Source organism: Calliphora vicina, chromosome 1 (assembly GCF_958450345.1).
Source record: "Calliphora vicina chromosome 1, idCalVici1.1, whole genome shotgun sequence".
Taxonomy (NCBI): Eukaryota; Metazoa; Arthropoda; class Insecta; order Diptera; family Calliphoridae; genus Calliphora; species Calliphora vicina.
Genome location: NC_088780.1, coordinates 52102195 through 52110597, shown reverse-complemented (window position 1 = coordinate 52110597; position 8403 = coordinate 52102195).

The following is an 8403-nucleotide window of genomic DNA, read 5'->3' as shown; positions in this document are numbered from 1 at the left end:
TGTTTAGCTGTTTGAAGTAGCTGTGAATGAACAGACACCCTATAATAAGCATAAGCTTAATGTTTAATCTATTCTATTATTGGTTTTGCACATTTCCTTCATTCAATTCAATTCTTTTGCTCAATTAAGGTCAGATTGTATCCTTAACTGTGGGTATTTGTATCTCAAGTGTGTCGTAAGTAAGACAATTTAAAATTTGTGAATTGAATTGATCGTTTTGTCAACAAAAACAACCTTGTTCTTTGCTTCATACCACCATCATTGTTGGTTGTTGAGCTTGTTAACCCATTTTGATAAGTTGTGTGTCATAAAACTAATCAAATTTTTTTAAATAAATAAAAATGAACAACAAACATTTATTGCATTTATTTAATTTACTATTGTTTCCATCACTGTTGCATTGTTCAGCGTCAAAGCATTTAATGACGTATGGGATTTTTAATTTATTTTTGAAATAATCTTCATTTAAACGGAGAGCCTTGAGTTTGAAAATTAGCGATGTTTTGCTTGATTTGAATTGTCACTAAGTCTGGGTTAATAAAAATTCTTTGTAGGAATAGATATGTTGTAAATTAAGGCGGCATGAGGTGGATAATTGAAGGCAATTATTTGCATCTGAAATTCGTGTTATTTGTACTAATTGCACTAAATACTTGATGTGAAAGATGGAATATTTAACAATTGATTTCTAAATATCTTAATTAACACCAGCGACATATCAAACGACTTGAACTACTACATTCATTGTATTTATTAGTATTTTGTTTGTGTTAAAAATAGCTTAGCACAGTGTTAAATTTGTGAATATTTTAATTATAAATTAACTAGCTGACCCGACAGACGGTTGTCCTGTCCAAATTAAAAAAATGCTTGTGTTCGATTTGCGAGAAGCGGTTTGAAATGTCTTGCAACAACAGAATGTACATATCGCTCATTTGCTGCAACAATGTCATAACTCAAAATCCGGGTGTTTTGAACTGAGTAATACAAAATATGCGCCATTCTTTACTCTTTCATATAGTTTTATCAGTTTTCAAAAAACCCTACAAGAAATGGATGACCGAAACTAATACTCACAAAAGATGTTTACTAACACATTTGCAGAAATTTTATATTTGACAGAACATATGATTGTCATTGTTGATGGCAATATCCATCATCTTTGACCAATGTATGTTGCAGAGTTGCATTTTTGACATTTTTTGACGTTAAAAACTAATCTAATTGTAATTCCCCGAAAAGTTTGCTATTGATATTTGTGTGTCGTGAGATTATTAGTGCTTTATTAATTTTCACATATATTTTTTTTAATTTCGATAAAAAACCTGTGTTGTAAACCCGAAAAGTGTAAAAAAGATAAGTATATTGTGTTTGGTTTTTGTAATTATAAAAAAGTGCAAAAAATGAGTAAAAGGCATTTTGAAAACTGCATCTCAAAAGAAAAAATGAGGTTGAGTGTTCCCAAAATGATAGTGGTCATAGCGAGTCAGGTGATAAGACATCGTCTTTTGTAGAAACCGTGGGAAATAGCGATGGTAAGGCAAAATGTAATGAGATAAAATCGTGGGCTGTTAGGAATAAAATATCTCAAAGTGCGTTAGAGGATTTGTTGCATACGTTAAATAGGGTAGGTGTGGAAGATTTGCCGTTGTCTGCCAAAACTCTTTTAGGTACGAGTAGGGAAAATGTTCGTATTTCTACCATTCCTGTTGGAGAATTTTTATATTTAGGCGTTCAAAAATATTTTCTTTCAGGCCCTTTCGATTATTTAGATGAAAAAGAAGAAGTTTCAATCGATGTAGGAATTGATGGGTTAAAACTATTCAAAAGTTCGAACAGGGTGTTGTGGCCTATTCTGGGATCAATCGTAGGATTTCCGAACATCAGTCCATTCATGATCGTCTGTTTTTCTGATTTTACAAAGCCAACAAATTTGGATGCTTTTATGACAGATTTTTGTGCAGAAGTGAAGGCGCTTAAGGAAAATGGTGTAAAAGTAGGTTTCAAGGCAAGGTTTATGCGGTTCAATGTTAGGTTGTTTGTTTGTGATTCTCCAGCGAGGGCATTTGTTACAGGTGTGGTGTCCCATAATGGGAAGAATGGTTGTTCAAAATGTTGTCAGGAAGGGTTATACAAAGAGAGAAGGGTGTGTTATTTGAAAGAAGTCGGTCTTCCAAGAACGGATGTAACATTTCAATCTAGATGTAATCCTTCTCACCACAGGGAAGAATTTAAAGTCACCAGAAGTGTTTTAGAAGATTCAGGGTTTGGAATGGTTTCTCAGTTTCCAATAGATAGCTGATTTAGGAGTTACAAAAAAAATTGCTTAAACTTTTGATTTGCAAATCAAACATAAAACAAATTAATGAAAAAATTAATTTAATCGCCAAATATGTTCCATCGGAATTTTGCCGTGCTCCTAGGAGTTTAGATGAACTAAGTAATTGGAAATCTACTGAGTTTAGGCAATTTTTGTTGTATACTGGTATTTTCATTCTTAAAGATTGTGTAAGTAGTGACCAATATTACCACTTTTTACTGTTACACAGTGCTATAAGACTTTTGTCTAGTGAAAGGTCGCTTAGAATAGAAGCAGATATTTCCCAAAAGCTATTAGAAGATTTCGTAAACTTTTTGGTATATTATATGGTGATGAGTTAGTAAGTTTTAATGTCCATGGATTACTTCACTTAGCAGATTGTGTCAAACAATTTGGACAGCTGGATTCTTTTTCTGCATATAAATTTGAAAACTATTTGTCAAAAAGCCCAACCAAATTTTGCAGCAGATATCTCGTAGGGTCGAAGAAAGGCAAGGTCTAAAATCGAACACCCGAAATGTTTTTAGCTTGGGAAGCTTTTCTATAAATTTCAAGAAAGAAAAAGCTAGCTTTTGCTTCAGCAAAAAGCAGGACCCATAAAAATAATCAGCAAACGAAATATATCCGAATCAGAAGAATTTATATTCAAAGTTTTCCGAAAAACTGAAAATTTTTTCGAGAAACCCTTTCAGTCCTTTAGAGATCTAGGCATAGTTGTTGCAAGTGACTTAGGTAGTGAAACCATATTAGTCAAAAGGGAAGATATAGATTATAAATATTTTTGTGTCCCACACGACAATAAGTTTCTTCTCATACCTCTTTTACACCACCTTTTCCACTAATTTGCTTAATAATAAAATTAAAAAAAATTAGTGATAATAGTAATAATACAAATGAATATTATACATGAGTGATTTAGAAAATATTTTCGAAGCGGAAGAATGCAGCGGACAGCTCAACTTAATTCAATTACTTTTTGTATGAGAGTGTTTTTTTGTTGTAAACGTCAAAATTAAAATTCATGTTCTCTCTTATATTTGACAAGTAAACATTTGGGTTAAATACAGATTAGAATGATATTAACATCTCATATTTAAATCAGGTTTTATTTCTGAAATCGCATTATATGTTGAAAATTTATTTAAGAAATAGTAAAATGTAATAAAACATTCAAAGCCGTTTTTCTCGAAACGATTTTTTTTTGAATTATGACGTTGTTGCAGCAAATGAGCGATTGTAAATCAATGTACATATTTTGAGTTTTTATATAAGTAACACAATTTTGGTCTGAAATATGAGTGATCACAGATCGAGCTGCTTTTCTTGATTAAACGCTTATTGGCCAAGTTATTAGCGAATTTAGATAAGTTGAGTTTTTATATTAAAAATCGATTTTTGTTCAGAAATATGAGTGATCACAGATCGAGCTGTTTTTCTTGATTAAACGCTTATTGGCCAAGCTATTAGCGAATTTAGATATCTTGAGTTTTTATATAAAAAATTGATTTTTTGTCAGAAATATGAGTGATCAGAAATCGAGCTCTTTTTCTTGATTAAACGCTTATTGGCCAAGTTATTAGAGAATTTATATATTTTGAGTTTTTATATAAAATTGAGCTGTTTTTCTTGATTAAACGCTTATTGGGTTTTTATATTAAAAATCGATTTTTGGTCAGAAATATGAGTGATCACAGATCGAGCTGCTTTTCTTGATTAAACGCTTATTGGCCACGTTATTAGCGAATTTAGATATTTTGAGTTTTTATATTAAAAATAGATTTTTTTCAGATATATGAGTGATCACAGATCGAGCCCTTTTCTGGATTAAACGCTTATTGGCCAAGTTATTAGCGAATTTAGATATTTTGAGTTTTTATATAAAAAATCGATTTGTGGTCAGAAATATGAGTGATCACAGATCGAGCTCCTTTTCTTGATTAAACTCTTATTGGCTAATTATTAATTTTGTTTAAGCTTTGCCGGTTAATGGGATGTTACTCGAATCATGCGAGTCTATCAAAATAAATGTTTTGTAACTCAAGACATAATATTTTTGACTTTTTTTTGCAATATCAAAAACTTTGTTGACTTTTTTTCTCAAAATGGATCTTTGTTTTTATTTTTCTCAAAAACAGCTTAGGCATTTTCCTTTAAGAGCTTTTTTGCTGGGATGCGGGTGGGATATATACCAAAATAAATGTTTTGTAACTTAAGACTTACAATTCTATTTTAAAAAAAAAATTTTTTTGCACAATGTGTTTAGGTCTTTTACTTTAACCCCTTATGGACCAAGGCTTTAAATCGTTGAAAAAGTTTTGTTTTTTTTTATAAAAAATTTAAAATAAGGACTTCAGGAAGTCATTTACAAAATTTTGTGGAGGACCTGCAAGGAACCGAAAGGGACCTGGTACCGTTTGGTCAGCATCAACCAAAAGAAAAAAAATCATAGATTTTTGTTTAAATTTTATAATGTAATATGAAATAATTCAATAATTCACCGTTTTTGGTCAAAAAAGTTTTATATTTTGGAAAAAAAAGTCAAAAATTTTATGTCCTTAGTTACAAAACATTTATTTTGATAGATATCCCACTCAGCGACAAAAAAGGTCTTAAATGAAAAGCTTTCTCTTGAGCAAAAAAATTATGTCTTGAGTTTATTTTGATGGATATCCAACTCGCATCCCACTATTCGAGAAAAAAGCCCTTCAAGCAAAATAACTAAGCTATCTTTTAAGAAAAACTATAAAATAGGCCCATTTTGATTTTGGAAACAAATTTCAAAAATTTTTTGTTAAATAGTTTTTTTTTCGAAAGATTGAAGAAATAGCTATTTAAAATATGTGGGCCAAATTTTCCTAAGGATGAGAAAAAGCACCTGTTTGACCTCTAACTCAGAGAGTTCTTGACCGATCTTGTTGAAAAATTGTGTCTGAGTTACTATCCAATATGTCTTACTTTGGTTTCCTCCCGATCCACTTTGGGTAAAATGACCAATCTAGCTTATAAAAAATGTTTTTTTTTTTCAAATTTATAAACCTTTAGCATGGAATAATTTATGGTAGTTGCTACTAAAAAATGCATTCAACATTTTTCGATTGAAATGTTATGTATGCAATGAATAAGTAGTACGTTCATGAGGGATTTTGGTTTAATGTTTCACCCAATGTATTATGAAAAGTTTTATTGCGCTATTGAACCTACACTTTATTTTTGGATAAAACAAGTCCTAAAGATTACGAGGACATGATTTGTTATAGTGAAAATGATTTTAGTAATACCTTTGCAATTAAATATATAAAAGAATATTTTTGTCAAAATTTCTTAATGTGAAAAGGAATTAGAAAAAAGTTCCCCTAATGGACAAAAAATTTGCTGCCACAAAGTAGAATTTTAATCAATTGTTTAACCCTCTGGCTCTGGCACCAATATTTTTCTACGAACCCTAGCACTATTTACATTTGTAAATACGTTTAATTTCTTGTATAATACATTTAATTTCCTATATAATCATATTGTTAGGGATACTCAACCATTAGGGATACTGGTGTAGCCGTCCTTAATTTCACCACAATAGGACCAGGCTTCAAATAACTAGTACCAAAACAGTGTTTAAAATTGAGATATTTACATATGTAAATAGGGTTAAACAAATATAACTATATATTTTTATCCCGGAAATTCCCGGTACAAATTTCCCGGGAATTTTGCCAATTTTTCACTACCCGATTCCCGGGATTTTTAGTCGGGAATCCCGGGAATTAAAAACTTGCAAAAATACATAGAAAACAAGTTAGAACTCTGTTTTTTTTGCAACCAAAAAACAGTGACAATAATAGACCGCTTATTATTATTATTTATTTGGGGTTTTTCGTATGAAAATTTAAAAAGTGAATTCATTATTTATAGAATTTATTTCTTATTGAATTATTCTAATTTCTTCTTCAGCTAGCTTCAAAAATTTATTAAATGATTAAATTTTTCTTCATTTCAAATCTAGTACAAAAAGGCTTAGACAATTTTTTCAATTAATTTTGTAAATGATTTGATTTAACAAAAATTTAATCATTGAAAGTTGGAATAAATTCTGTTAATTATTTAATTAATAACTGATTAAGATTTTAGTGAATTAAGCTCAAATTTTATTAATTAATTCGAAGCTCTGATATTTAATAATTATAACACTAAGTTTTTATATGAAATTTGGCTATAATATTCCGGGTACCCTGGAATGTAGAAAAAAATTTCCAGATTCCCGGGAATCAAAAAAGGTCGGGAAATTAAAAACCCTACTTCTGGGCGATGTTCAAGTGTTTGTTTTTTATGGGTTTTTTTGTCTGTTTTTTGAAAGTAAAATAAAAATTTTCGTTTCGGAATTTATTATGAAACGACAATAAAAAACCAAAATTTGCTGCCTGTTTCTCTAAATGCGAACGAACGTTTTCATAATAAATTCCGAAACATTTAGAGAAACAGGCAGTTTTTTTCTATATAAATTCCCAAATGGAAATTTTTATTTTCTAAAACAAGCAGTGAAATTATTGTGCATCTGATTTTTAAGCAATTTTCAGGTAACAAAACGCGAGAAACCCCATCATAAACAAGAGGTTTTTTCAAAATTTTTCAATGAAAATTCATATTTTTAATAATTCTTCAAGGTTACAAAACGCGCGAAACACCATCATAAAAGAGGTTTTTTCAAAAATGTTCAATGAAAATTCTTTTTTTAAATAATTTTTATTGCAAAAAGCTATTGCTATGATTTAATTAACTTATAAATAGATTTTTTTGTTGAGTTTTATTTAACAAAAAATTCTGATTTATTTTGTTGAACTTTAATATCAAGAAAAATTGCAATTTCCATTAAAACCTTCCTTTTGGTGCACCCTGTAATGAAACATTGTGTCTACAAGTACAATATATTTAAAGATCACTCTATTAGCTACAATTGTTTCATACATTTCTTACTCCTCAGATCAATAGTTTAAAAGATACGATTTTTTATAAGCTAGATTGGTGATTTTCCCACTGTGCGATCGGAAGACATCGATTTCACATGAAATCCCCCAAATATGTATCAAAACTTTGATTCAAAAGGTTCACTGTGGAGATTCGAGTACTCGCACACTTGCGGATGACTCATCCAACCTACACTACTGATTAAATAACGGACCGATCCTGAATATACATATACTGTCTTAATATAATAAGAAATAATACGCTATTCTGGGAGAGCGTTTTTTACTTAACCATTTTGGGACTACTGGGATAATACGTCCTAGAAATTTTCAAACTTTCGTATTTTCTTTATTTTCAATGCAATTTCTTATCTAAATAATCCATAAACCATATTCAAGAGTTTATTATAATATTTGAATAAAAACATTGAAATTTGAGCAGTTTGGAGCAGCTAGAAAAAAATAATAATGCATCCACAACAAAGGTGAAGGGTATATAAGATTCGGCATAGCCGAATATAGCACTCTTACTTGTTTTTTTAAATATTTTTTTTAATGATTAAAGTTTGTGGGACACATTTTCCTAAGAACAATTGGTAATAAGTTACATGGATGAGTGATAGCACCTGTTTGACCCACTCTAACTCATAGAGTTCTCGACCGAAAATTGTTGTGAAATTGGGACAAATTTAATCCCGATCGGAAGTTATCGATTTCACATGAAACCCCCAAAAGGTGTCACAATGAAGATTCGAGTACACGCACACTTGCGGACGACCCAAACACTACTGATAATAACGGACCGATCCTTAATATATAAAGAAAAGTAAGAATTTTTACTCTCGAAATATAATAAGATATAATACGCTATTCTGGGAGAAAGTTTTTGTACTTAAGTGTCAAATTTAATCAAATGATATACAAAATCGCCATCAGTAATTTGAAAACATAGTTGACATAACCTCAAAGAGATAATTTAAAAATCTGTACAGTCGAAAGCCAATACTCACTTTTCAATTGCATTCGATGAACTTCCCTATACTTCAGTGCAAATAAAAATCTTTGTATACATTTTTTTTTAATTTTTTATTATTTATAATTAAATATACGATACAAAAGTAATAAAGT